The sequence below is a fragment of the Aquarana catesbeiana genome, linkage group LG04, assembly GCF_042186555.1.
Source record: "Aquarana catesbeiana isolate 2022-GZ linkage group LG04, ASM4218655v1, whole genome shotgun sequence".
In the NCBI taxonomy this organism is placed as follows: domain Eukaryota; kingdom Metazoa; phylum Chordata; class Amphibia; order Anura; family Ranidae; genus Aquarana; species Aquarana catesbeiana.
In genome coordinates this window covers 324,054,536-324,082,275 of record NC_133327.1, presented here as the reverse complement: position 1 = coordinate 324,082,275, position 27,740 = coordinate 324,054,536, and the positions used below count along the sequence as shown (strand labels likewise).

Sequence of the window (27,740 nt, the reverse complement as noted above, 5' to 3'; positions counted from 1 at the left end):
ACTTTTTTCATCGGAAAATCCGACCGTGTGTACAGGGCATTAGAATCACTATGCAATAACGTAACAATCGTAATAAAACCTTTGGATAAGGGTGGCAATGTTGTCCTTATGGACAACCAGGACTATATATCTATGTGTCAAAGAATTCTAGACAACAAAGACTGGTACAGAAGTATCCCAGCCAAACTTATAGAATCCTACTACACGGATTTCTACACTATGATTGATCGGGCTTATGAAAGACACGCTATCATGAAAGATCTATATGAATTCATTAGAACTATATACCCTAGGGTGGCTACTTTCTACAGCCTACCAAAAATCCACAAAGGACACAAAAAACCCCCCGGGCGACTCATAGTTTCCGGCAATGGGGGAATTTCTGAAAATCTCAGAAGAGTTATTGATTCTTTTTTACAACCATTTGTCCTGTCTATACCATCCTTTTTGAAGGATACCATTCACTTCTTACAGTCCTTTGAGGAATTAACCCTTTTGGAGAAATCTTTTTTGGTTGCCATCGATGTCGAGGCCCTGTATAGTTTGATCCCCCATAATAAGGGAATCGCTACTATACAAAAGATCCTCCAACAGGGCTCACAATACGATCAAGCCCTGAATGAGTTCATAACAAATGGACTGGAATACATCCTCAATCACAACTTTTTTACCTTCAGTGACTCCCACTACCTCCAGGTGCAGGGCATGGCAATGGGGACTTGTGCCCAATCTTACGCCAACCTGTACCTTAGGGAGTGGGAGCAGTCCCTCCTAGGTGACGAGGACCTTGTCGACTACACAAGCCACATATCCACATGGCTCCTGTACATTGTGACATCTTCGTCATCTGGGAGAGACCGGAGGAAACTCTTTTGGAGTTCTTTGATCTCATTAACCAAAATAATTACAACTTGAAGTTTACGATGACATATGATCGCAATACCATTAACTTCTTGAATGTTAAGGTAAAACGCAACTCTGAGGGGAAAACTATGTAGCATGTTGTTCCGTAAGAGTACCGCCGCCAACACTGTGCTGCATGCGGATAGGTTCCACCCTACGCCATTAAAAAACTCCATTCCATACCAACACCATTTATAATGAGGAAGCTGGTAATCTCCAATGGAGATTATTAGCACGTGGATACAGTCGATCATGCCTACGAAAAGCATACAACAAAACTGTGACACAATCTAGATTTGAATTGCTGTTCAAACACAAAATGAGGAATAACTCTAATCCGGATCCAACTCGGATTATTCTGCGTTTCTCAAGACAACATAATGTAATTAAAGATATAGTCCATAAACATTGGATCATACTAACGGATGACCCTAGAGTTAACACATTTGTTTCAACTAATTCACTAATCACTTATAAGCGAGCTACCTCAATCAAACATATACTCATTCAGAGCGAGTTTAAAAATGAACAAAAAGGAGGAAACACCGTCCAGCTTTTGGTTCGTTCCCATGCGGACATTGTTCGCATTGTCCCTTAATAAGAAGAGAAAAGGTCTTTCGTCTTCCTAATGAGGAAACTTTCAATCTCTCGCATTTTGTGAACTGTCAGACCCGCAGGGTGATGTGTCTCATGGTTTGTGAGTGTGGGGCCTATTATATAGGCAAGACTAAACAGGAGTTTTGGCATCGTATGTCCCAGCACGTGTATAGTATGCACATCGGAATTTGCCATCTTCCAATCGGTAGACATGCCGTGCTTGAACATAATTGTAAAGTACCCAGAGTCTCCTTCAATGCACTTGATCGAATCCACATTCCTGATCGAGGAGGAGACTCGAGAGGAGACTCGAGGAGGAGAGAATAAAATCTTGCTCCAACATGAGCAAAGATGGATTTTTAGATTACAAGCCACCTCCTTCCCAGGTTTAAATGAATCCATTTCTTTTGCTCCTTTTCTAAGGGGTTTTTCCTCTGGGAAGGCCCATTGAAATCTTTATTTTTCAACTTACAACTAACGTCACGATTTCTTGTTTTATCGTGACATCTCTCATCCAAAAGGACAGTGGTTGATAGGCAGCGCACAGTTTACAAAATCTTTTTTGTTATATATGAAATACTTAGTAGTAATAAATGTAACAATGGCAATAATCATTTTATTTTTGATATTCTTATAGTGTGTATATGATTCTATGTGCACTTAAAGTTAACTATAATGCTCTTTATGAATTATTCCTTTATCTGTCTATTAGTTCCCTTGATGCCCCATTGCATTTGTATGGTCCCGGTGCGAAGATGCTCTCTATGTATGTCTTCCTGGCAGGGAGCATAGTCCTGCATGTTTCCATTATACTCCATTGGGCGGCCGTCCATGGGTGCTAGTTCTCTGCCGGCGGCGTCCCCGATCACTTCCGGGCATCAATGCCGCTCGCGTAATGCTCAGTTATCTGCGAGTGCGTGTGACGTCACAACATTGCGTGGTTACGGCGGAAGTGACATCATTTCAGGGCTCCCCGCCTTCCGGGACACCAAGGAAGCCACACGAGGCATGCCCTCTTCGGTTGGTCGGGTAAGTGGGAGGAGGCACGGCATCTGCCGCATATCTCAGATTTATTTTCTCAATTATGTCCACCTTAAAAACCCTGTGATGACTGTGGATCCTGAGATGATCCTCTGCAATTCTTCAGAACGGTCAGACTATTTCCAGCATCCTTGAAGTAAGTAATTGAAATTGGACTACTCGCCCTTGCATTTTTCCTGCCATACTGTGTCAGATTATGCGATAATATAATTTATTCATTTTAATTATTTTTCACAACAGATTTGCTGGTTCTTTCTCTGTTTACACACAGAGCCATATATTTTCTATGCGAACCCCTGTCTGACTAATCAGCATGGCTTGGATTATGCTTTTACCTACTTATCAGTAAGGTAAAAATTAAATCATATATATGTGTTTGGCACTTAGTCAGCACTCACCATATACACCCTGTGCCAAATTATTATACCAATGATATTTTTTTCATTTACCTAAATAATTGAAGTAAACAACTGTCAGCATAATTCTCATGTTATCAACTATTAAGAGTACAATTCAAATTTTATTGAACAAACCTCCTAATGATAACAGTTTTTTTTTTCAAAATAAAAAACTTACAATGCACTGTTCCAAATTATTACACACAGTAAGTTTCAAAACACTTTATAGGTTGTAAAGAACTGAAAATTGTCAATTGTTGTGTTTGCAGCATATTTACTGAAATCAAAAGCTATTTCAACATTTTAACAGGTCAACTTACATTTTAACACAGGACCCCTTATTTGATAGCAGCTTCACAAGTCTTGCATCCATTGAACTTGTGAGTTTTTGGACAGTTTCTGCTTGAATTTGTTTGCAAGATGTCAGAATAGCCTCCCAGAGCTGCTGTTTGGATGTAAACTGCCTCCCACCCTCATAGATATTTTGCTTGAGGATGCTCCAAAAAGGTTCTCAATAGGATTGAGATCAGGGGAGGATGGAGGCCACACCATTACTTTCTCTCCTTTTATCCCCATAGAAGCCATTGATGCAGAGGTATTCTTTGCAGCATGAGATGGTGCATTGTCATGCATGAAGATGATTTTATTATGGAAAGCATAGTTCTCTCTTCTGTACCTGGGAAGGAAGTGGTCAGTCAGGAACTCCACATAGTTTGCAGAGGTCATCTTTACACCTTCTGGGACCCTAAAGGGGCCGACCATCTCTCTTCCCATGATTCCGGCCCAAAACATGACTTCACCACCGCCTTGCTGACGTTGCAGCCTTGTTGGAACAGGGTGGCCGTCCACCAACCATCCACTACTCCATCCATCTGGACCATCAAGGGTTGCACGGCACTCATCAGTGAACAGGACTGTTTGAAAATTAGTCTTCATGTATTTTTCTGCCCAATGCAGCCGTTTCTGCTTGTGAGCAAGACTCTGGATGACTCTACACCTTGATGTCCGTGGGACTCCAGAGGCACTAGCAGCTACAAATATCTGTTTGCTGCTATGTAATGGTGTTTTAGCAGCTGCTCTCTTGATCTAATGCATGGATCTGGCAGAAATCTTCCCCAGTGTGCCTTTATCTGCACAAAACCCATCTGTGCTCTGAATCAGCCACATATCTCGATGATCACGCTTAAGTTTTCGTGAAATATCTAATGTTTTCATACCTCGTCCAAGACATTGAACTATTTCACTCTTTTCGGCAGCAGAGAGATCCTTTTTCTTCCCCATATTGCTTGAAAATGGTGCTCTGCTTAATAATGTGGAACACCCTCCTTTATTCGTTTTTCCTTTAATTGGGCTCACCTGGCAATCTAATTATCACAGGTGTCCGAGATTGTTTTCAGTGATCAAAAGAGCCCTGAGACACAATGCCATCCATGAGTTAAACTGAAAGACAAAATATTTAATCTTTGTGACACTGAAATAGAATTTGCATAATAATTTGGAACAGGGTGTATATAACATTTTGTGGTACATAGTTAGCATTCACTATTTACATCATTTGTTCCACAACCACGTTCCCCATACCTCCACATCCCCTTTCCCTCCTTTCCACCTGCACCTCCTTGGACTTTTGCCCTTGTCACTCTTTTTCATCCTTTTCCTTTTTATTAATTTTTCTTGTACTTGTCTTCCTTCACTTCACATCTTCTATTCACACTGCACACTACAGCATGTTCACTATTCCATGCCCCCCCCCCTTTTCTCACTTTCCCAATTTCTCTCTCTTTTTTCACTGGTTCAGTTTTGTTCTGTTTTGGTTTTTGGTATCTTATGTTGGTGTGCGTTCACTTTTTACACCCCTTTACCCTCCCATTTTATATTTCAATTCACATCCATATTTTCCCATTTTCCCCATTCACTCTCATTCACTCATTCATTTTCAAGTTTCTTTCTATTTTTTCTTCCCTTCTTTCACTTTTTGCTGTGTTTCCCCTTTCACCATCCTATTCTATTTCATCTGTATCTCCTTCCCTTCATTTCCTTCACTTCACTCACTAATTTTTTTCTTTCATTTTTTCACTTACACCATTTAACATCACCTTCATCCAAATATGTAACACTTTTCAGCCGTTATGGCCACTTATTTTTGATTAAATATTTACCCCCCTATAGTACATCTATATGACAGATATAATAATTATACAGCTATTGTGGTGCACTTTTAGACCTTCTGTTAGCAAATTTCAAATTTCATTGAATTTGTATACCTTTCCCTAATACATTACCCAATCACATTCTGGAAATTGCTGCAGGTGCTGACCACCCCTCCTGGCACGCCCTATGGGGCGCCTTTACTTCTTGGCTTCTTGTAAGCCGTACCTTCTGGAGTGTCATCTCCCTTCGAGGTACAGTCTGGCCGGGGAGTATGCAGAATCAGCAAGTCTAAGATATTTAGGTCTGATTATAAACATGGTCCAAGCAAGAGTATTCTTGACACCCATAAGGATCTGTGCCCTGAAGGATCAGGTGCGTCAGATGAGGGGCACCAGACAACCCTCTATTCGGCTCTGTATGAGTCTTCTAGGGAGGATGGCATTGCCCTATGCCCAGTTCCATTCCAGGCCTTTACAACAAGACATTTTGTCGGCTTGGAACAGAGGAAGAAAGACCCTGGATTATCCAGTGTGCTTATCTCCTCAGGCATGCTTAAGCCTAAACTGGTGGTTGCAGGATCAGAAGCTGGCAAAGGGAAAATTCTTTCTACTGGTAACTTGGAGAGTACTAACTACAGATGCCAGTCTCTCAGGCTGGGGAGCAGCCCTAGATGGGCTCACAGCTCAGTGGAAATGGTCAGGGACAGAGCAGACCCTGCCCATCAACGTACTAGAATTACGGGCAGTACGTCTGGCCCTGCGGTCCTGGACGATGGAGCTTAAGGACTGCCCCATCACGGTTCAGTCTGACAATGCCATGGCAGTGGCCTATATGAACCACCAAGGCGGTACCAGGAGTCGTTCAGCTCTGAAGGAGGTGAACTACATACTAGCCTGGGCAGAGGAACATGTGCCAATGATATCGGCAGTCCATATCCCGGGAGTAGAGAACTTGAAGGCAAATTATCCCAGCTGCCAGCAGATCTGCCCAGGGGAATGGTCCCTACTCCCAGAGGTGTTCCAGAAAATTTGCCAACATTGGGGATGGCCAGAGGTCGACCTACTGGCATCCAGGTTCAACAACAAGCTACAACAGTATGTGTCTCGAACAAGAGATCCTCTGGCAATTGGAGCAGATGCTCTGATAGTTCCATGGAGCCAGTACTCCCTGGTTTATGCTTTCCTTACAATCCCTCTCCTTCCACATTTGTTGTGAATTTGGATTCAAAGAGAGGGGTTCCAGTCATTCTGGTGGCACCAGCCTGGCCCAGAAGGCCCTGGTTCCCGGAGATTGTGAGACTGACAATAGACTGGCCATGGACGCTTCCACGGCACCCTGATCTACTGTCTCAAGGTCCTATATTCCACCCCAATTTACAATCTCTAAATTTGACAACATGGCTATTGAAGCCAGGGTGTTAAAGGACCGAGGCATCTTAGGACCAGTGATGTCTACGCTAGTGAATACTAGAAAAGCTGTCACTAGGAAGATCTATCATAAGGTCTGGAAGACTTATATTGCTTGGTGTGAAGCCAGAAAATGGCATCCTCGGAAATATGTGATTGGGAGAATTCTCTCTTTTCTACAGTCAGCTGTGGAAATCAAATTGGCTTTGAGTACAATCAGAGGTCTGGTTTCAGCCCTATCGGTATTCTTCCAAAGGCCTTTAGCCTCCCATTCACTGATCCAAACCTTTATGCAAGGGGCAACTCGCTTGCTTCCCCCCATTAGGTCACCTATGTGTCCTTGGGACTTGAACTTGGTACTGTCTGTGTTACAGAAACAACCATTTGAACCTATTAAGGAAATTCCATTAGACTTTCTTTCATGCAAGCTAGCCTTCCTGATGGCTATCACCTCTGCTAGAAGGGTGTCGGAATTGGCGGCCCTTTCAAGCAGGGAACCGTACTTGATCCTTCATCATAACAGAGTTGTGTTACCACCTGTTCCATCCTTTTTGCCAAAGGTGGTGTCGGCCTTTCATTTAAATCAGGATATCATTTTGCCTTCTTGTTTCTCTTAGCCTCATTCGGCGGAAGATAGATGACTGCATTCTTTGAACGTTGTGCGGGCAGTCAAGGTTTATCTGTCTAGATCTGCGGAAATCCGAGGATCAGACTCTTTTTTTTGTTTTACCAAAAGGACCCAAGAAGGGGCAGGCAGCTTCCAAAGCTTCCATTGCCAATTGGGACCGTCAATTGGTCATTCAGGCGGCAGGCCTATGGTCTGAAACATAAAGCTCCTCCCTTTAGGGTGAGAGCTCATTCTACCAAGGGTGTAGGAACCTCCTGGGCTTTTCGCCATTAGGTATCTGTGGCTCAGATTTCTAAGGCTGCCACCTGGTCTTCAGTGCATACGTTTACAAAATTTTATCAAGTGGATGTTCGAGCAGCCGAGGATTTGGCTTTCGGCTTCAGTGTACTGCGGGGCTGCCGTATAAGTTCTGATGGCTATTGTTTGGCAGGATGTCTCCCTCCCCTCAAGGCTATTGCTCTGGGAAGTCCCGGTAATGAATATTAGCCTGACACTGTGTCCCATGATGTACTCAAAGGAAAGGATTTTACAGGCAAGTATGACATAAAAATCCTATTTTTTTCATTCAGTCCACAGGCTGCATGAAAAAAAGAACATTACAATATATGCCCAACAAGGACCAGCAACGTACTGGTATGTTGCTGGACTTTGAGTGGTTAATCCAAAATGATGCCTGCAGGTTTAGGTATCATCTTGGTATCATTCTTTTCAACCAGTGGTCGGCTTTCATGTAAAAGCAATCCTAGTGGCTAGTTAGCCTCTAGACTGCTTTTACAAGCAGTGGAAGGGAACTCCCCCCCCCCCCACACCGTCTTCCATGGTTTTCTCGGGCTCTCCTGTCCCAACAGGGAACCTGAGAATGCAGCCAGTGGTTCCATCAGCTGACCAAAGAGCTGATCGGAGACCAGAATGGTTCCAATCATCTCTATGGCCTAAGAAACTGGCTGCTACAAGCATTTCATGACTTAGGCCGGATATAAACAGCGCCATTGGGAAAGCATTTTATCACACGATCTTGGTGTGGTCAGATGCTTTGAAGGCAGAGGAGAGATATAGGGTCTAATAGACCCCATTTTTTAAAAAAAGAGTACCTGTCACTACCTATTGCTATCATAGGGGATATTTACATTCCCTGAGATAACAATAAAAATGATTAAAAATGAAGTTGAGGTGAAGTTTAAAAATAAAATAGAAAAGCAAAATTGTCCCCGCTTGGTCACATGCAAAGGTAAACGCAAGCGTCGGTCTGGTGTGGTGTCATGTGTAAACAGCAATTGCACCATGCATGTGAGGTATCACCGTGAAGGTCGGATCGAGGGCAGTAATTTTAGCAGTAGACCACCTCTGTAAATCTAAAGTGGTAACCTGTAAAGGATTTTAAAGGCTTTTAAAAATGTATGTAGTTTGTTGCCGCAGCACATTTGTGTGCAATTTTAAAGCATGTCATGTTTGGTATCCATGTACTCGGCATAAGATCATCTTTTTTATTTCATCAAACATTTGGGCAATAAAGTGTGTTTTAGTGCATTAAAATAAAAAAAGTGTTTTTTTTCCAAACAAATTGCGTTTGAAAAATCGCTGCGCAAATACTGTGTGAAAAAAAAAATTGCAACACCCACCATTTTAATCTGTAGGGCCTTTGCTGTAAAAAAATATATACTGTTTGTGGGTTCAAAGTAATTTTCTAGCAAAAAAAAAAATGTTTTTTTTCATGTAAACAAAAAGTGTCAGAAAGGGCTTTGTCTTCAAGTGGTTAGAAGAGTGGGTGATACCACTTACGAGACCTACTGCTCAAAAGAGGGGGCCATGTCACATACCTTATCTGCTGCCTATCAACTGTTGATAACGCCACCAGATGGCCATCAACTGCAATGCCTCGACGCATGGGAAAGGGATGTGCAGTGTACCTTCACGACACGTCAAAAACAATATATTCTTCACTTCACATATAGATCCTCAATATGCACAAAGAGGAGACTAATAACAAAATTGTCACTAGATGGTACAATACCCCCGCGAAATTACAAAAGATCTTCCCCTCTTCCTCGGATTGTTGCTGGAAATGCCAGGGTGATAGGGGAACGATTCTCCATATCTTCTGGTTCTGCCCCATTTTGGAGCGATTCTAGAAGACTATCCAGCACACAGCTCAGAAGTTCACTGAACGCCCCATCTTGAATGACCCAGCCCTCTTTCTGCTCCACGCCTCTAACACTTCACGTAAGACCTACCAAAAATCATTGACCCGCCATTTACTCATTGCTGCCAAGGCATGTATTCCCTTATACTGGAAATCCACACAATCTCCAACCATCAGCATGTGGCTTAAAAAAGTGGAAGAAATTTAAAAAAATGGAGGATCTAATCATCACAGCCCGTAATCAAAATGAACAGTTTACCAAGACATGGTCCATTTGGAACATGTTCATCTTCTCGGATGAAGGCAGCGCCCTTTTGGAAGGTGATACACCAGATTAAATCAGCCCCTTTGCAGATTACCTGGAGGTCGGAGTGGGGTGTTGTTACCAATCGACTGTACCAGTTTGTGCTGAGGACCCGAGAGGGATGAGTACACTACCTCCATGCGCCCCAACTCTCCCTGTCCCCCCTTCTCTTTGCTTTCATTCCCCCCTCTCCCCCATCTCTTTTCCCCCTCTCCCCCCCCTTTTTTCTTCCCCCCTCCTCAGTTTCTCGCTCTGTCTCCGTAAGTTTTGGTTTATGGGGATCCATGTGTTGCCTCCATGGGCCTGTACTGTTTTGTTCTTTCACTATACTTGATAAATGGGGCCGGATTCGCAGAACCATCTATTGATCCAAGAAGACCCTCAGAAGTAAGATACTTTCAACCCCAGCAGGGAAGGGGTAGACTACAATTATTGAGTTCCTCCAACTTGGAGAGGTTAGTTGTTACGGAGAGGTATAATTGGTCACCCCTTCTATGTCTTGTTATGTTGTTTAACTCATCTGACACCATTGGTATCTTTTTCTTATGTTACTTAAGGATGTTGTATTTCGTATATCCTTGCCTTTTAAATAAATAAAAGATTTGCAAAAAAGAAGAGTGGGTGATGTGTGACATAAGTTTCTAATGTTGTGAATAAAATGTCAGGATAGTTCAAAACCCCCCAAATAACCCATTTTTGGAAAGTAGACACCCCAATCTATATGCTGATAGGCATGTTGAGTCCATGGAATATTTTATATTTTGCCACAAGTTTCGGGAAAATAACAAACTTTTTTTTTTTTGCACAAACAGAGTTGTCACTAAATGATATATTGCTCAAACATGCCATGGGCATATGTGGAATTACACCCCAAAATACATTCTGCTGCTTCTCCTGAGTACGGGGATACCACAAGTGTGAGATTTTTTGGGAGCCTAGCCATATACAGGACCATAGGTGTGCGCAGACCATGGCATTAGGGTGTGCACCCAAAGCTCAAACACACGTGTGTGTGTATGTATGTGTATATATATATATATATATATATATATATATATATATATATATATCTCAGTAGAACAGTGGACAGTGTCAGTAGGGAAGAAATTGATGTCAGTAGTTTATTTTTATTATCATAACTTTTTTTACAATTTTTCTATTTTTTTACAATTTTATTTAATAATATATTATTATTCTTAATATTTTTTTTATATATATATATACAATTTTTTTAGGAGCTCCATTGGGGGGCTTTGGTGAGATATCAGAGGTCTAAATAGACCCCCAATGTCTCACTTTTAAGACAGGGATTCCCCAGTCCCTTCTTCTGCAGCCAAGCAGCAGGGGGAATCTGTGCAGCACAGCGTGATTAGGGTGTGCCCAGGCACACCTGGCACACCCTGTGCGCACGCCTATGTACAGGACCCCGAAAACCAATCACAGCCTTCAGGCATTCTAAGGGCGTAAAATGGTGATTTTACTTCCTCACTACCTATCACAGTTACGCAGGCCCTGAAATGTCAAGATAGTACAAAAACCCCACAAATGACTCCATTTCGGAAAGTAAACACCCCACGGTATTTGTTGAGGGGCATGATGAGTATTTTGCAGCTCTCATTTGTTTTTGAAAATGAATAAAAAAAAAATTAGTTTTTTTTCCTTTTTTCAAATTTCAAAACTTTGTGACAAAAAGAGAGATCTGCAAAATACTCAACATGCCTCTCAGCAAATAGCTTGGGGTATCTACTTTCCAAAATGGAGTCATTTGGGTGGGTTTTGTGCTATCTGGGCATTTCATGGACTCTGAAACTGTGATAGGCAGTGAGGAGTAAAATCAAAAATTTACACCCTTAGAAAACCTGAAGGCGGTGATTGGTTTTCAGGGTCCTGTACGCGGTTATACTGACAAAAAGTCTCACATGTGTGGTATCCCCATACTCAGGAGAAGCAGCAGAATGTATTTTGGGGTGTAATTCTACATATAACCATACCATATTTGAACAATATATCATTTAGTAACAACATTGTGTAAAAAAGAACAAAACAAATGTCATTTTCCAGAAACTTGTGGCAAAACATAAAATATTCCACGGACTCAACATACCTCTCAGCAAATAGCTTGGAGTGCCTAGTTTCCAAAATAGGGTCATTTGGGGGGGTTTGTGCTATGGTAGTGAGAAATTAAATAAAAAATTTACGCCCTTCGAAATCCTGAAGGCGGTGCTTGGTTTTCGTGGTCCTGTATGCGGCTAGGCTCCCAAAAAGTCTCACACATGTGGTATCCCCGTACTCAGGAGAAGCAGCAGAATGTATTTTGGGGTGTAATTTCACATTTGCCCATGGCATGTTTGAGCAATATATCATTTAGTGACAACTTTGTGTATTTTTATTTTTTCAATCACTTGTGACAAAAAAATAAAATATTCAATGGGCTCAACATGCCTCTCAGCAATTTTCGTGGGGTGTCTACTTTCCAAAATTGGGTCATTTTGGAGGGGGGATTTATACTGCCCAGCCACTTTAGCACCTCAAGAAATGAGATAAGCAGTCATAAACTCGAAGCCACGTAAATTCCATGTGATCCCCATTCTGCCTTTGTACTAGACGATCACGGGCCGACAGCAGACATCGAGTCCGCCCGACCAGTGGGCACGCTCCTGCAACCCACAACTGCGCCTGTGCTAGCCAACGTACAATGAAAGCGAGTCGCGCAGGGGGGCCAACCTGCTGCAGTACAACTACGGCGGGCGGTCCTTAAGCGGTTATTCTTAGTATAAATACAGCTGTTTTGTGAAGCCCTCAGAGGTTTGTTAGAGAACCGTATTGAACAAACAGCATCATGAAGGCCAAGGAACACAGGTCAACAGACAGGTCAGGGATAAAGTTGTGGAGAAGTTTAAAGCAGGGTTAGGTTATAAAAAATATCTGAATCTTTCAACATCTCACAGAGCACTGTTCAATCCATCATCTGAAAATGTAAAGAGTATGGCACAACTGCAAACCTACCAAGACATGGCCCTCCACCTAAACTTACAGGCCGTACAAGGAGAGCATTAATCAGAGAAGTAGCCAAGAGGCCCATGGTAACTCTGGAGGAGCTGCATAGATCCACAACTCAGGTGGGAGAATCTGTCCACAGGTCAACTATTAGCCGTGTACTCCACAAATCTGGCCTTTGTGGAAGAGTGTCAAGAAGAAAGACATCATTGAAAGAAATCCATAAGAAGTCCCGTTTGCAGTTTGCGAGAAGCCATGTGGGGGACAAAGCAAACGTGGAAGAAGGTGCTCTGGTCAGATGAGACCAAAATTTATCTTTTTGGCCTAAAAGCAAAATGTTATGTGTGGCAGAAAACTAACACTGCACATCACCCTGAACACACCATCCCCACCGTGAAACATGGTGGTGGCAGCATCATATTGTGGGGATGCTTTTCTTCAGCAGGGATAGATAAGCTGGTCAGAGTTGATGGGAAGATAGATGGAGCCAAATACACGGCAATCTTAGAAGAAAACCTGTTAGTCTGCAAAAGACTTGAGACTAGGGCGGAGGTTTACCTTCTAGCACAACAACAACCCTAAACCTACAGCCAGAGCTACAATGGAATGGTTTAGATCAAAGCATATTCATGTGTTAGAATGGCCCAGTCAAAGTTCAGACCTAAATCCAATTGAGAATCTGGGGCAAGACTTGAAAATTGCTGTTCACAGACGCTCTCCATCCAATCTGACAGAGCTTGAGCTATTTTGCAAAGGAGAATGGGCAAAAATTTCAGACTCTAGAGGTGCAAAGCTGGTAGAGACATACCCAAAAAGTCTTGCAGCTGTAATTGCAGCGAAAGGTGGTTCTACAAAGTATTGACTTAGGGTAGTTGAATACAAATGCACACCACACTTTTCACATATTTATTTGGAAAAAAAATAGATAAAACCATTTATCATTTTCTTTCCACTTCACAATTGTATGCCACAATTGTATGCCACTTTGTATGTAAATAAATTTAGAAAGCATTTTATTATGCTGTCTTATAATAGCAAAATTGTCAGATTGTGTTATCTCTCTACTGAATAACCTAAACGTTCTAGGCTAGAGATACAAATTACATGGAATTTTAATGTTCTTAAATGTATCTCTAATGGTAGATGATTATACAGATTTTCTTGCCAGGCAAACTGACCAGAATATTTCCTATCATATTGCTGAATACATATAATTGGGCATATTGTTTGTGTCCCATCCCACTGTTTTAAATTTATAATAATCAACATTTTTTTTATCCTTATTACTACTGCTTTCTTTCCAGACTGTTTTGTGTTCCCTAACACAGAATAGTACATTTGATATTGTGATTATTGATATAATGTTGAATATGGGGATTTTGAATCTTGAAATTGTCCCTTGAAGCTGCTGGCTTTATTAACAGCACCGTGCGATGTGTGTCCCCTCTAATGGTTTCGTTACTTTGCAGGTTTCTAAAAAGTAATACTGCTTCAGCAAAAGGCACATTTTAAGAGTGTATTCCCACATGCGCTGATGAAGTTATAACATTTGGCAGGACCAGCAGGGAGTTCAAGACGCTGCCGTGAAAAATGGGCTCCGTCAAAGAAAACTGATTTGTAATCATAAAAATGCACACCAGGCTAAGTGTTGTGCAGTCTGTTAGTTGTCCATTTGCAGATATACCTAGCATCCCAGAGGAGATGTTTCTGATGAAATAAATCTGTGAACTTTCATCTGTCAGCTATTGCTCAATGGCAATTCACTTTGAAGCCTTTTCTGTCAGAACTGATATCCACTGATACTCGTTGATAGTGGATCTCCTTGGAAAGTAAGCCGTGGGTGTGTAGGTCACAAGACGCTTTCAAATCTATTTTTCATTTCAATTAATAATCCTACATGTTGGGAAATTAGCTCATGTTCATTAGGCCAGTATTTCTGTAATTTGTAAAATAAAGTTCTCTGAGAGGAAAATATTGTTTAGAGTGGTTTATGTTGCTACACCTTTCATGGCTCTTCTGCTTTGTCATTTATAAGCTGTCACAAAGCATGTGTAGTGGATGTCTCACTCTATGACCTGCTATCCCGCCAAGCTGGCCAGAACGATGTACACAGGCTTTCCAGCTTAAGTTAGTGAGAGCTGCCTGCTAGCAGTTGTAGGGGAGATCTTTCACCCCCCCCCCCTTCCTGTTTTCACTGAGTCAATGTAATATGAGCTGACACACACAGAGCCCTGCAATCCATGGCCTCTCCTATGCCCATATTGGCTGGAAGAGGAAAACCAATTAAGAGCACAGTTACAATAGCCAATGGAAGAGATTGTACTGAACTGCAGGGAGAGCAGCAGTGGATTCTGGGACATGCAGTTCTCACACAAAATGGCCCCATAAACTGGTATATAAGGAGAACTGCAAACCCCATGATGCTTTGCTGCCAGGAAAGTGAAAGACTTTATTTTGTGTCTTGAGGTAAAATTTAGTCAGCCTTGAGGGGGGGAAAGAGACCAGACCTGAGGGAGAGATGCTGTCTCTCAGATAATCTCTCATAGTGATTTAGGCCTCCACTGCCAGTTGGGATGTCCAGCCTGAGAGAGGGGGATTCCAGGTGTATATTGAGGCGCATCTCCACCAATGGTGAAGCGTTCCAGTTTGAGGGGACTGGCCGGGTCGCCGGGAAAGCCTGCCAATTCCAGGACGTTTGCTTGAGCCCTGTTTTCAGGAATTGGTGAGAGGGCATTTCTGCCCATCTGCAGAGAAAAGAGACACTGCACTACAGGAGTTATTTGAACACTGTATACAAACATCATTGCCGGTAGTTATCTTGCTGACACTTGTAGTACTACAGGGATAAAGGATAGGGTTATCCATTTCTGGGACTTTGTATACAGACATCATTGTTCTCTCACCTTGTTGAACAAAATCCTGTCTGTTTCACTTGATAATCTGGGCCAGTTATATTGTTTGCCCTGCTACCCAGGAGTTAAAATGCACCAATGAAAGTGGCTAGCTGAAGACACTAAAGCTTATCTTTTCTTCAAAAAGAACTGAAGCTGTTAGTGCCATATGGATCCGCACACACATATTCAGGGCTCTGCATATGTATTGGGTGTGTGGGACAGTTTATGAAGTTAAGCCATTACTTGTTGACTTAAATACGTATGTAAAGTTGGGCCTATGGTGTCGGGGACAGTAGAGAGAGAGAGAGAGAGAGAGAGACCTGACCCAATCTAAATTTGAAGTGCCATATTGTGCTTTATTTACTATTAAAGTGTGCCTCTGCTCTTGGGGACATTCTCAGGTTTGGAATCTCCTGAAAGCAGCTTGAATATAGGATTGAGAGCTCTATTGCTCTTAAATCTCAGTTTGATCTCTAGTTGATTACTTGACTATATAATGTTACTGTTTGTTATTCTTCCACAGAAATATTGCAGTAAAGATAATCTCTGTGTTTTATTAGAATGTGTGTGTTTCTCATTGGTCATTTCACTTACACTATTGCCAGGTGTGCCAGAGGGGGCAGAGGCTGTTATTAGGGTTAAAGGGAAAGAAACGGACTGAACATACTTAAGCAGCCCCCTTCGGGGGTATCGCTACACATGTGCTCATTGTGTGCAATAAAACCTACCTTCTGACCTCACGGTTACCTGCACCACTTTGCAGTGTTAGGCAGTGCATTTCATGTATGGATTTAATACCCTATATTGATATGTTTATTGACAACAAATTCTACAGAAAGCATACATGTGTCATCACTGCCTGAAGAGCTTACAGTCTTCTGGAGCTATCACAATTAATCAGAAACACACAGGTAGAGCAAAGGCCCTCTAATGCACCAATATATTTTATAAGAGGAAACCCACACAAGCAAAGGGCAACCACACAAATGACACACAGTTAGTGCAAGATCCAGGTTAGAAATACATACAGTGCTAGTTACTGAGCCATGTGGTGGCCCTAGTAAACCTTAAAGTAGTACTATAGGTAAAACATTTTTTTTTTCATTTGACATAGTGCATAGGGAGGGTTATAATCCCTGTCAGATTTTACCTCCGTCATCTATGTCTTATTGTGGATATTTTCCTTCACTTCGTGTCCCATAGCCAAAACAGGATATGAGAGGAAATCCCTGCAAATTAAGGGAATCTCTTGGGGACCCCCAGATCACCATAATTAATGTCCCCATTGGAAGCTTTCCCTTCTATTACTTTTCTGGGGACAACTCAAAAGTTGGGATTTTCTTTTACTTTCACATTCAATGATAATGGTAAACAGGACAAATAGAGAGGGTGAATCTCCATCAATGGGAGCACAGACATCAATAAAAACTGACAGGTGTTTTAATCCGTCTCTGCTCTATCCAAAACTAAAAAAAGTTTTGCCTTTAGTTATGCTTTAAAGGATCAGTCAACACACAAGTAACTGTTTACTTATAGATAGAACCTAGTGGACTGAGTCAGCCCCTGGCTTTTTATATGTCTGGATACTCCAATAGTGAGATATGCCTTACATAATTCTATGGGTGCAGTATGTGCCTACCTTTGTGTGGCTCAGTCCCTTCTGTTGCAGTCTCCATTATATAATATAAAAAACACATATCTCACCAACAGAATTCCTAAGAAATATAACAAACTGTCAGGTAGTTTCAAAGCATATCTAAACTAAAAAACAAAAAAGTAATATATCTCATCAGTCCACATATACAGTATGTCACTTCATGTCTACACTTACGTTTCAACTGAATCTATAGAGGGAGCCATTGTTGTCACACAGGCTGGACAAACATGACTGCCTTTGTTCATCTCTATGACATGGTGGATTGATGGAACTAGTAGCTTACACAATGAAGTTAAGGTTCTTTGGTCTTTCTTTTCAGCTCACAGAAAGTGACAAGAACACTGCATTTCTGGCAAGATCAACGTGTAATTTTCTGCCTACTTGCTGAAAAAAAGAAGAAAGGAAAACACAGCCACCACATCTAAGGACTAGTAAGCTGAAATATATTACATTTTTGTTTTTAGATTTAGATATGTTACACTTCTCCAGCACCACCAAAATATCACCCTTTCTTTGATATAAGGGTTACAACAGAACAGACCTGCTTACAACTGGCCATTTAGTATCCCTTATGGTGCCTGCAAGCCCTTAGGCTATAGGCTCATGGTTGCTTCAGTGACCATGAACTTATAGCAGAAGGGTCCTCTAGACTCTGCTGATTAAGTAATAGCTGTGATCAGCCGCTGATTGCTGCCATTCATAAAGAACACACACGCCTTTTCACATCATTGAGCTTGTTTTTTTTTTTTTTTACTTTATTTAAAACATTTATTCAACTTTATGTACAGTAGACAATGAAAGGTACGTTTTCACATTTAACCACTAGTCCTGATTATTATCTTATTATGTTATTATAATTACCTTATCGGCCGATTCCGTTGCTTCCATACCCAAATATACCCCTATGCATAGGGGGACAGCGTATATGAATAATTGACACAGCACAGTTGCTCCATACACTGTTCCACTTTATTCTGGCTCAGACAAGGGGTTAAGTATGGATGAAAGGTGGGCGTTACCGACCATCTTCCACCAATAAGGGGTACATATTCAAATGGCACATTTTCTTTTAACATACAATCAACCAATATTAGTCATTAACACTCTATCTAAGCAAGCCCATCATGTCACATTATATTATGTCACCCAGACAGATATAACTATAGACTATCCCATGACAACTAAAGTCCCCTATGTCTGGTTTCAAATTCAACACAAGTTCACTTCTTAAACAACAATATATATTTACTTGATCAGCAAAATGATACTTAAAGGAGCAGCTGTGTATTAGATTGCAAAACATAATATGAACATAAGGGGGGATTTTTCCATGACCCTTTTAATCCTCTCTTTTGTCACTAACGTGACAATCACAAACCCTGTTGCCCCCAATATGCCCCTGACATTCACCTGGACTACTTTCGCATATATGTACCACTATCCTAAGCATGTAAAAATAGAGAACAATAAACACATCAAAATTAGTAGATACCAAAATCTTGACTGCATAGCAATTGTCCATGAAATTTAAAGGGGGAAGGGGAGTGACAGTCCATAAAAGCAAGTGGGAGTGGCATGACAGCCATTAGGCCAAATGAAAAATAGTCCCCAAAGAAAAACACAAAAAAAGTCTCTTGTATGGCCTATGAATGTCCATAAAATTCAAAAAAGAAGGAAAAGGAAAATGTCCACATTATAATTTTCATTCCCCTAAACTTTTCCCAATTTTTTCCCAAACTTTTTGGTTTGATTCTGTGCTCATCCATATTTACAAAAATAAATTCTCTGTCCCAAACCCTGCCTCTTTGTAAGGACAGAACTTGACATCCACATACAGACTGGAACTGATGCATTGGGCGAGACTTGGGTCTTTGGGCTGGCATCTGGATCTCTTCCTTGTGATGCTCACTGGGATTTGTAGACATCGGGTTTGTGGCATTTGGCTCCCCCTCAAGGTGTCATTTCCAGGAACATTTTCCAGCAGGAGTCCACCTTTACTCATCTCAGCACTTCCCATATGACACTAGAACAACAAAGATGAACAAACATGTAATAATTTCTTCAAGTAACTTGACATCCGTATAGGGTAGGGTATGAATGGGGGGGGGGGGGGGGGCATTTCTTCATGTGCATCGGGATGGGGGTGAATACTCCTCATCCAACATGAATAACCACAGAATCTACCTGATCAATTCAGGCCTTAACCATTGGAGATATGAAAAATAATATTCCTCATTAATTCAAACATAAGTCCATAAAGCATGCAGAAATAAAAATGTTTCTCAGCAACAGTTTTCATTATATAGATTCAATATATTTAACTGAACATTTTTTCCCAAGTCCAGTATTACAGCAGGATTTTAACAAAACATAAACACTATTAGTTCCTTCTATACCCGGGACCCAAGTGGACCCGAGGGTCTCAGAACAGAACTTTTTTTACCCAAACACATATTCTGACTCAGAAGTCAGCCTCCCAACTTTGCAAATATATCTGACCATCAGCAACAAACAAAACATTTGATGAATAAACAACATTACATCATTAACACTTCACGGTTGGCATTCTGGGAGTTCAAAAGGTAATATATCCCAAATAGTCACCCTGACTGCTATTCAAACAAACTTTCCCCTCAAATTTTAGCATTTCACAGACTCCCAATATATGCAGCAATTTAATTTGGTCCTGATTACTTAATTTCAGTAACTCTTCAAACATTTATAATTTCACCCTTTTTTACCCATGATTAAATTTTCATTTAACTCCAAACTTTTGGGGAAATCTTTTGTAAATACACATATATATTATCAGGAACATCAGCCTAGTAACCTCTACTCCCAAAATAAGAGAACACAATATCCATTGAGATAACCATCTCTGTGTGTACATTTTAAATAAACTTAGATACTTTACTAATCAAATAATACCTTGTGCATTCATTAAACACAATATAACCACTTTCTCATTCCACATTCATTGACATTTAGAAATGTTTCCATGTTTTCCCCTCGAACACCTTTTGCCATATTTAAGCTATATTTTTTCTTTTCGTTTGTTACTTAATACATAAAATTACACAATCTTAAGTTACTTCCCTTTTTCTTTCTTAAGCACAATTCCTTTGGCACAATGCCTGGAACAGGAACACGTTTTTTTTTTTTAATACATAGCATGAATATCCATTTCTTACAATATTCTTAAACTTGTGTTGCCTAAAGCAGTGGTCATCAGCCCTGTCCTCAGGACCCACTAATAGGCCAGGTTTGCAAGATAACTGAAATACATCACAGGTTATATAATTTGCTGCTCAATGATTGCAGTATTCTAGTCTGCATCTCCCCAAGGTAATACATAAAACCTGGCCTGTTAGGTGGGCCCTGAGGACAGGGTTGATGACCACTGGCCTAAAGCATTGTTAAACATTTGCACAAATAACCATTCCCTTGTTTTGTAACAAGTAATGTCCTTGTGCAATGCCAAGTTCCCATTTCTTTCATTTCAATATCAACAAATGGGTCCAGCTACCCCTCAAACATACAATCTATTTTTTTACATAATTAATCTTGAACACTTCGGAGCCCAGGGCAATTTTATCAATCCGAAATATGGTACATTTTTTGATATTGAAAAATACCTTCCAAACCTTCAACATAGTGAGGATAGGCAATTGCACAATTAAAAACATTCCTTAAAGTCAGACTCTAACTGAAATAATCAAAATACCCCAGCTACAAGTTACAATGTTATTCTTAAAAACTTTTATTTTGCAATTATCTTAAACCTTTTAATCTACTTAATTATCTGACCAGATTCCTAAAAAAAAACATTTGGTACCACCCAATAAATGTAATTTAATAGTGATGTCATATTCCCCATATATGATTCCAATTAACAGTGCATTGGGCATGGGCTTAATAATATGTGCCCAACACATTCCATGACCAGACTGACAGTAGTTGCAACCTTTTAACAATAAACATGTAATAACATACTTTAAATCTATACAGATAACTTGTCTGAACTCAACCCTTCTCAACAATTTGCATTTGTTTTCAACACTCACTCTCCATTCCAGCAAGGCTAGGACTTGCTGAACATGGAATGCAAATGCAGCAATATGCATTCTCGAATAACAGAGGGTGAAGTGCACTCATAAATCAAAATTTACAAGAATCTATTTTATAATTTTGTCAACGTCCTGAAAAACTTTTAGGTGAGCCCAATCACTTAGCGACAAGCTTGCTTCCAGCCACTACACTGGGGATATACTATGTAACCCTATATAGCCTCTGGGCTCATGGGTTTTACCGGGTCGGAGATTTAGACTCCCATATGGGGAAACGTTTTACCCCAAATTCTCTGCAGCCTGTGAGACACAGGGGTGTGAGACACGGGATGGTGTACCTTATGATTTGTAAATGTGGGGCTTTCTATGTGGGGAAGACGGCCAGACAATTGAGACCGAGGATAAATGACCATATAAATACGTCGGGCAATGGTAAGATGCTTACTCCTGTTAGCCAACATCTTGATCTTTATCATAAATTTGACACCTCTTCTGTCTCGTTTTTTGTTCTGGCTGTCATACCCAAAAGCCCAAGAGGGGGAGAATGGGGCAAACTCATCCTCCAAAAAGAAACCCACTGGAGTGAATGAAACGCAATCCTATAAGCCTTTTCTCTGGTCTGTCACTGTGCCTAAAGTGCTCCTCCTCTATTCACATACTGTGATTGTGTTTATTGGCCCCAATATAATTATCTAAAGTCCCCTATTATTGTTATTGTCTGTCAGACTAACTGATAGGGGACCTTCTTTGACATTTATACTTAGTCTGTGTTTATTGTCCCCTACATTTGAGCTAATCCTCATTTACACCCACTGCTTTGGATTATCCAAAAACTTCTTTCTGTAACTTCTTTCTAAAAAATCTAGAAGTTGAGAGATCTCTATACCTATTTTAGGTTAATACAATAAGCTTTAAATGGCTGTTTAGGGTCATGGATTTTTGCTATAATCTACAGTATCTATATATGTTTATGTGAGATGCTTTTGTTACATCTCTAGCAATTTGCTATTATGTTCTGTATGTCTTGGTCATTTTTTTCCTGTCTGGCTGGTTTGTGCCTGTCCTTATGACCCTGGGGAACGTTCGAGACTTTTTTGCCTTCCTATGTGGCCACACAGTGCCACCCACCCTGTTGGTTTTCTTGGCTGGGTGCTTGGCGATTGGTGGAGCTTCTGGTTGGTTGCTGGCCATCCTTTTGGCCCGCCCCTATCGCCACACTATATGCCATGTGTTGCCACCTCAGTGGGTCCTTTTGGCACATGCGTGGTGGTTCGGGCATTACCTGACCATTGTCATTCCCTCGGAATGACGTGGTTTCTATCTGGAGCCATGGGAGGGCCTTCGCTCTCCTCCCGCTCCGCCCTTGCTGCCGCTTCATTGGCCACTTACCGCTGCAGCAGCGGTGAGTTGCGGTGTATGCGTGGCAGCCCATGGCCAGGCCGGTCATCGTCACTTCCAGATTGAGGTGACGTACTTCCGGCCGGACGCAGTCATATAGGGCTGCCTCCAGGCTGTTTAGCTAGGCCATATCTCTCATCCAGGACAGCACGTACGGCTCTGTCTCTCTAATCCTCTTTATCTACACTGTTTACTGAAGGTAAGACCTCGCAGATTACTAATGGCTATCCTTTGATATCTATTCAACTGTGTTGATATTTACTTTTTTCAGCCATTATTTACTATTTCCCAGCCTCTCTTTTTCCTCTTTGTTCCATTATTAGGCATTGGCCTCTTGAGCCTTAGATCCTTCTTCAATTACTGGGCAGTTTTTCTCACTGGTTATATTCACAGTGATAACTGTCGGTTTAGATTGCTGTGATAGACTACCTTCTATCAAAAGTGCGTGCTTCATACCACGAGTCCTGGATATCATGGTTACCAACCATTGTCATACATAGGCCTGTTTTAGCCATTGGTAAGCCTTCCTTCCTTGTTATAATTTCTATTAAGTGATTTCTATGAGGCAAGGAGCAGGCACCATAGCTCTTTCCTGAGTGGCTCTGTCACGAGTGATGCGCAGTTTCACCACGCAGTTATCAATTCTGATCATGTCGTCTCTGCTCTTTTACAGGTAAATGTCTTCTGTCGATCTGTACACTCTACTGAACTGACATTGCTGTATCATATTTGGTCAATGTCTTCTGTCGATCTGTACACTCTACAGAACTGACATTGCTGTATCATATTTGGTAAATGTCTTCTGTCCATCTGTACACTCTACTAAACTGACATTGCTGTATCATATTTGGAAAATGTCTTCTGTCCATCTGTACACTCTACTGAACTGACATTGCTGTACCACATTTGGTAAATGTCTTCTGCTGCCATCTGTACACTCTACTGAACTGACATTGCTGTATCATATTCGGTAAATGTCGTCTATATTTAATGCTAGCTATATAACAACCACACTGCAACTGACTGCTACTGACCACCTATATGACATAATCTCTCTCCTGTACTGACCTGGCCACCTCTGTCTACAACAGTTCACTCTCATTATCACTAGATGCACTTGCTCCTCTAACCACACGCAGAATCAGGCCCCCGACCGTTACAACCCTGGCAAACTGACAACACTAGAAATCTCAAGAGACATTGTCGTGCTCTTGAACTACTGTGACGTAAAACCAAATGCCTGCAAGATCTCACCTTATATAAATCTGCCCTTCTAAAATACAATTCCTGCCTCCATGCTGCCAAACAAGCCTACTTTGTCTCTATTATTAATACTTTGTCATCCAGTCCCCATCGGCTCTTCTCAACCTTTAACTCTCTGCTTTGTCCCCCACCCCCTCTACCCACTAACTCACTGCCCAAGAGATAGCCAATCACTTCAAAGACAAGATTGATGCAATTCGTGAGGACATCTCCATTGTGGGTACATCTTCCCCACCCAACATACCTTGCCTAACAGCACATTTAACACTCTCCTCTTTTGAATTGGCTACTACTAAAGAGGTTACAAAACTTTTCTCAGATGCCCACCTAACCAATTGTCCCTTGGATCCTGTTCCCACACAACTACTATTGTCACCCTCTTCGTCTATCCTATGCTCCCTCACTCACATCTTTAATCGATCCCTCTCTAGTGGCACCTTCTCCTCCCCTCTAAAACATGCACAGATCACTCCCATACTTAAAAAGCCCTCACTGGACCCCACCACCCAGAACAACTTAAGACCCATCTCATTGTCCCATTCACCTCTAAAGTTCTATAACGCTTAGTCTACAACCGTCTTAGCTCTTACCTCAATGAAAATAACCTTCTTGACCCCTTACAGTTTGGCTTTCGCTCGCAGCATTCCACGGAAACTGCCTTACTAAAACTCACTAACGATTTACTAACTGCTAAAACCAACAGCCAGTACTCCATACTCTTACTACTTGACCTCTCTGTGGCCTTTGATACTGTTGACCACCCGCTCCTTCTCAATAAACTACATTCCCTTGGTGTCCGAGATTCTGCTCTATCCTGGTTCTCTGTCTACCTATCACAGCGCTCCTTCGGTGTCACCTACAATTCTGTCTCCTCCTCTCCATTGCCCCTTTCTGTGGGGGTCCCCCAAGACTCTGTTCTTTGACCCCTTCTCTTCTCTATCTACACCTCCTCCCTTGGTCACTTGATAGCTGCCCATGGCTTCCAATACCACTTATACGTCGATGACACCCAAATCTATCTGTCTACTCCTCGCCTCACTCCTTCAGGCTCCTCACACATTACTAACTTACTAACTGACATATCAGCATGGATGTCGCACCAATTCCTTAAACTAAATCTCTCTAAAACTGAGTTAATAATATTCCCCCCGCCCGTGCCCTCCTCCCTGACTTTTCCATCAAAATCAACAATGCAACTATCAGTCCCTCCCCTCACGCCAGGGTACTAGGTGTAATCCTAGACTCTGACTTGTCATTTCAGCCCCAAGTCCAATTGTTAAAAGTTTGTAGAATTCACTTCCGTAACATCTCTATAATTCGCCCCTTTTTAATAAATGAAACCACCAAGCTCCTCATTCACTCCCTTGTTATCTCTCGCCTTGACCATTGCAACTCCCTTCTCATTGGCCTGCCTCTCCATAGGCTATCCCCTCTTCAGTCTAACATGAATGATGCTGCCAGACTTATCCACCTTACCAATCACTCAGCGTCTGCCAACCCTCTCCTCCAATACCTATACTGGCTCCCAATCACCCAGTGAATTAAATTCAAAATACTAACCACAACATACAAAGTCATTCAAAACTCTGCCCCGAGCTACATCACCAACCTTGTCTCCAAATATCACCCAAATCGTCCTCTCCGCTGTTCTCAAGACCTCCTACTCTCAAGCTCTCTCGTCTCCTCCTCCCATGCTCGTCTCCAGGATTTCTCCAGAGCCTCTCCCATTCTCTGGAACTCGCTACCTCCACCGGTCCGGCTATCCCCTACTCTTGCTACCTTCAGGCGATCCCTGAAAACTCATCGCTTCAGGAAAGCCTATCACGTCTCCAACTAATCTTTTACCACTTCCATCAGCTTATTCCCCACAGTTACAACCTTTTGTACCACCTGCCCCACCCTATTAGATTGTAAGCTCTTCTTAGCAGGGCCCTCTTAATCCTTTTGTATTTTATTGTATTCTAACTGTATTATCTCCCTTTTATATTGTAAAGCGCTGCACAAACTGTTGGCACTATATAAATCCTGTATAATAATAATGATAATGTGCATTCATGGTTTTTGACCAACTATGGACTCCTATGCTATGTTATATCTGACCATTTTGGTTTACATATTTTGTTATTATGGACATATTTTGGCATATATATACACATAGTTCTAGGTACTACATTTCTTCCCTTCTTTTTCTTCCTTTTTTTTTTTTTTTTTTTTTTTTACAGAATTTTACTATATTTTAATATTGGGGATTCTCTGTCTGATTTATATTCCTACAAGATCCCTACAATATGCTACCTTGAAAAAATTCTTTACTATGTAAGTATCTATTTCTATGGAATATACTTTATAATATTTGATTTGTTACTCATTTTCTTGTTAATTTCTTTATATTAGATTTTACCCTTTGTATATATGGTTGTGTCTCTTGCCCCCCAGTGGTCACTGGACTTGGGCTTCCCGCTAGACTCTATTAAAATGACCATTTCATTGTTTATATGGCTTTTGTTTTATGTATTGGATATTTTGTTATACTTATTTGATGTTTTCTTTACATGTTCATTAGATCTGCAAGCTCCTGAAGAACCGCAATTTCTCTGTGCCTCCTATTGTGACTCAACTACTCCACGCACTTTACTCCTTTTGGATGCTGCTACTGGTTATTTCTAATTGTACCGAACTGAATTAGAATATCATATCTGGAGGTGTTATTTGAGTCCCTGGGGTCATGCATTATTATGATGTTGTTTTCTTGTATGTTTGTAAACCACGATTTTAATCTTATCCAATTAAAATTCAAATATTTTTTATTCTATGCGTGTGCCTGTAAAGTCCATTTTTGCAATTTACAAATCTTTTCTCATTAATACCGGGACGTTGGCATATTGTTATTAGTGTCCACAGTGTCACCCTGTGAGGATACGCGTTAAATTCCACATTTTTTTACATGTTTTATAATTTTGTCTACTTTAATTTCCAACCTTTATTATTGATTATATAGAACTAAGATGCCAATATTATATGTGTTAAAACTAAGTGTGTTAAAATGGTCTGTATTTGTTTAATATTCATTTAAAATAAGTAGCAATATTATGCTGAATGGCAAGTTCCCCTTTTCTTAGTTTCAATATTAATACATGGGCTTACATATATATCTCAAAATTTCTCAATATATATTGCGTAGATCGAGACTGGCTGCAAAAAAAATTAACTTCCTCGTTTTAGACTGGATTTAACTGCAAGCACAGTGTTCCTAAGCTTCTAGATGTGAGCTCTACCTGGCCTATGAGAGGTAAGTTCCATTAACTTTTCCACTGCAATCCTAAGACCTTAATACTCTGAGTTTTCTTGGCTGCACTTTTTTAAATTTATTTTAACGTTCATTAATAACGCCTGTCTTTAGTTTTCCTTCAAATATTAACTTACATTACCCTTTACAATATAGGGTGTAGGGCATAAACTGGGATAAAGAAAAGAAGACTGTTGAATGGGGTGATTGGCGCTACCTAAAGATGAAGACTAATCCACTGTGATTATGAATAAGTATACGTGGCTGGCGAAGGTGTTAAACCTCTGATGTGATAAATAAAAATATGACTGAAAAGTATAGGTACTAGTGCCACATCTAATACAAAAGTGTACAAATAATCAAAATCGTGCTGCAGGTTCTCAGGTAGTGCCTATTACCACCCAAAAGGCCGGATGATAAAAGGCAACCTGTAGGTTGTAGACCACATATATATATAAGTGACACCTAAAATATAACCAAATATAAAAACAAAAGTGACTGTTATGAATGATATGACCGCATAGAGCGGGCACACTCCACTACCGTGACTCCACTAGCCGTGGTGGATACAAAAAGAGTTCATAAGGTAAAAGTGTAAACCACATATATA

General features: G+C 41.0%; 1 long non-coding RNA gene across 1 annotated transcript; it reads left to right on the top strand.

Annotated features, from left to right (window-relative positions):
- Positions 1-15,029: 15,029 nt before the first annotated feature.
- On the top strand, positions 15,030-26,160 carry LOC141141504 (uncharacterized). Its single transcript, XR_012244108.1, has 3 exons — positions 15,030-15,374; positions 17,436-17,547; positions 26,067-26,160. It is a non-coding gene; the product is annotated as an uncharacterized lncRNA (long non-coding RNA).
- The last annotated feature ends 1,580 nt before the right edge of the window (positions 26,161-27,740 follow it).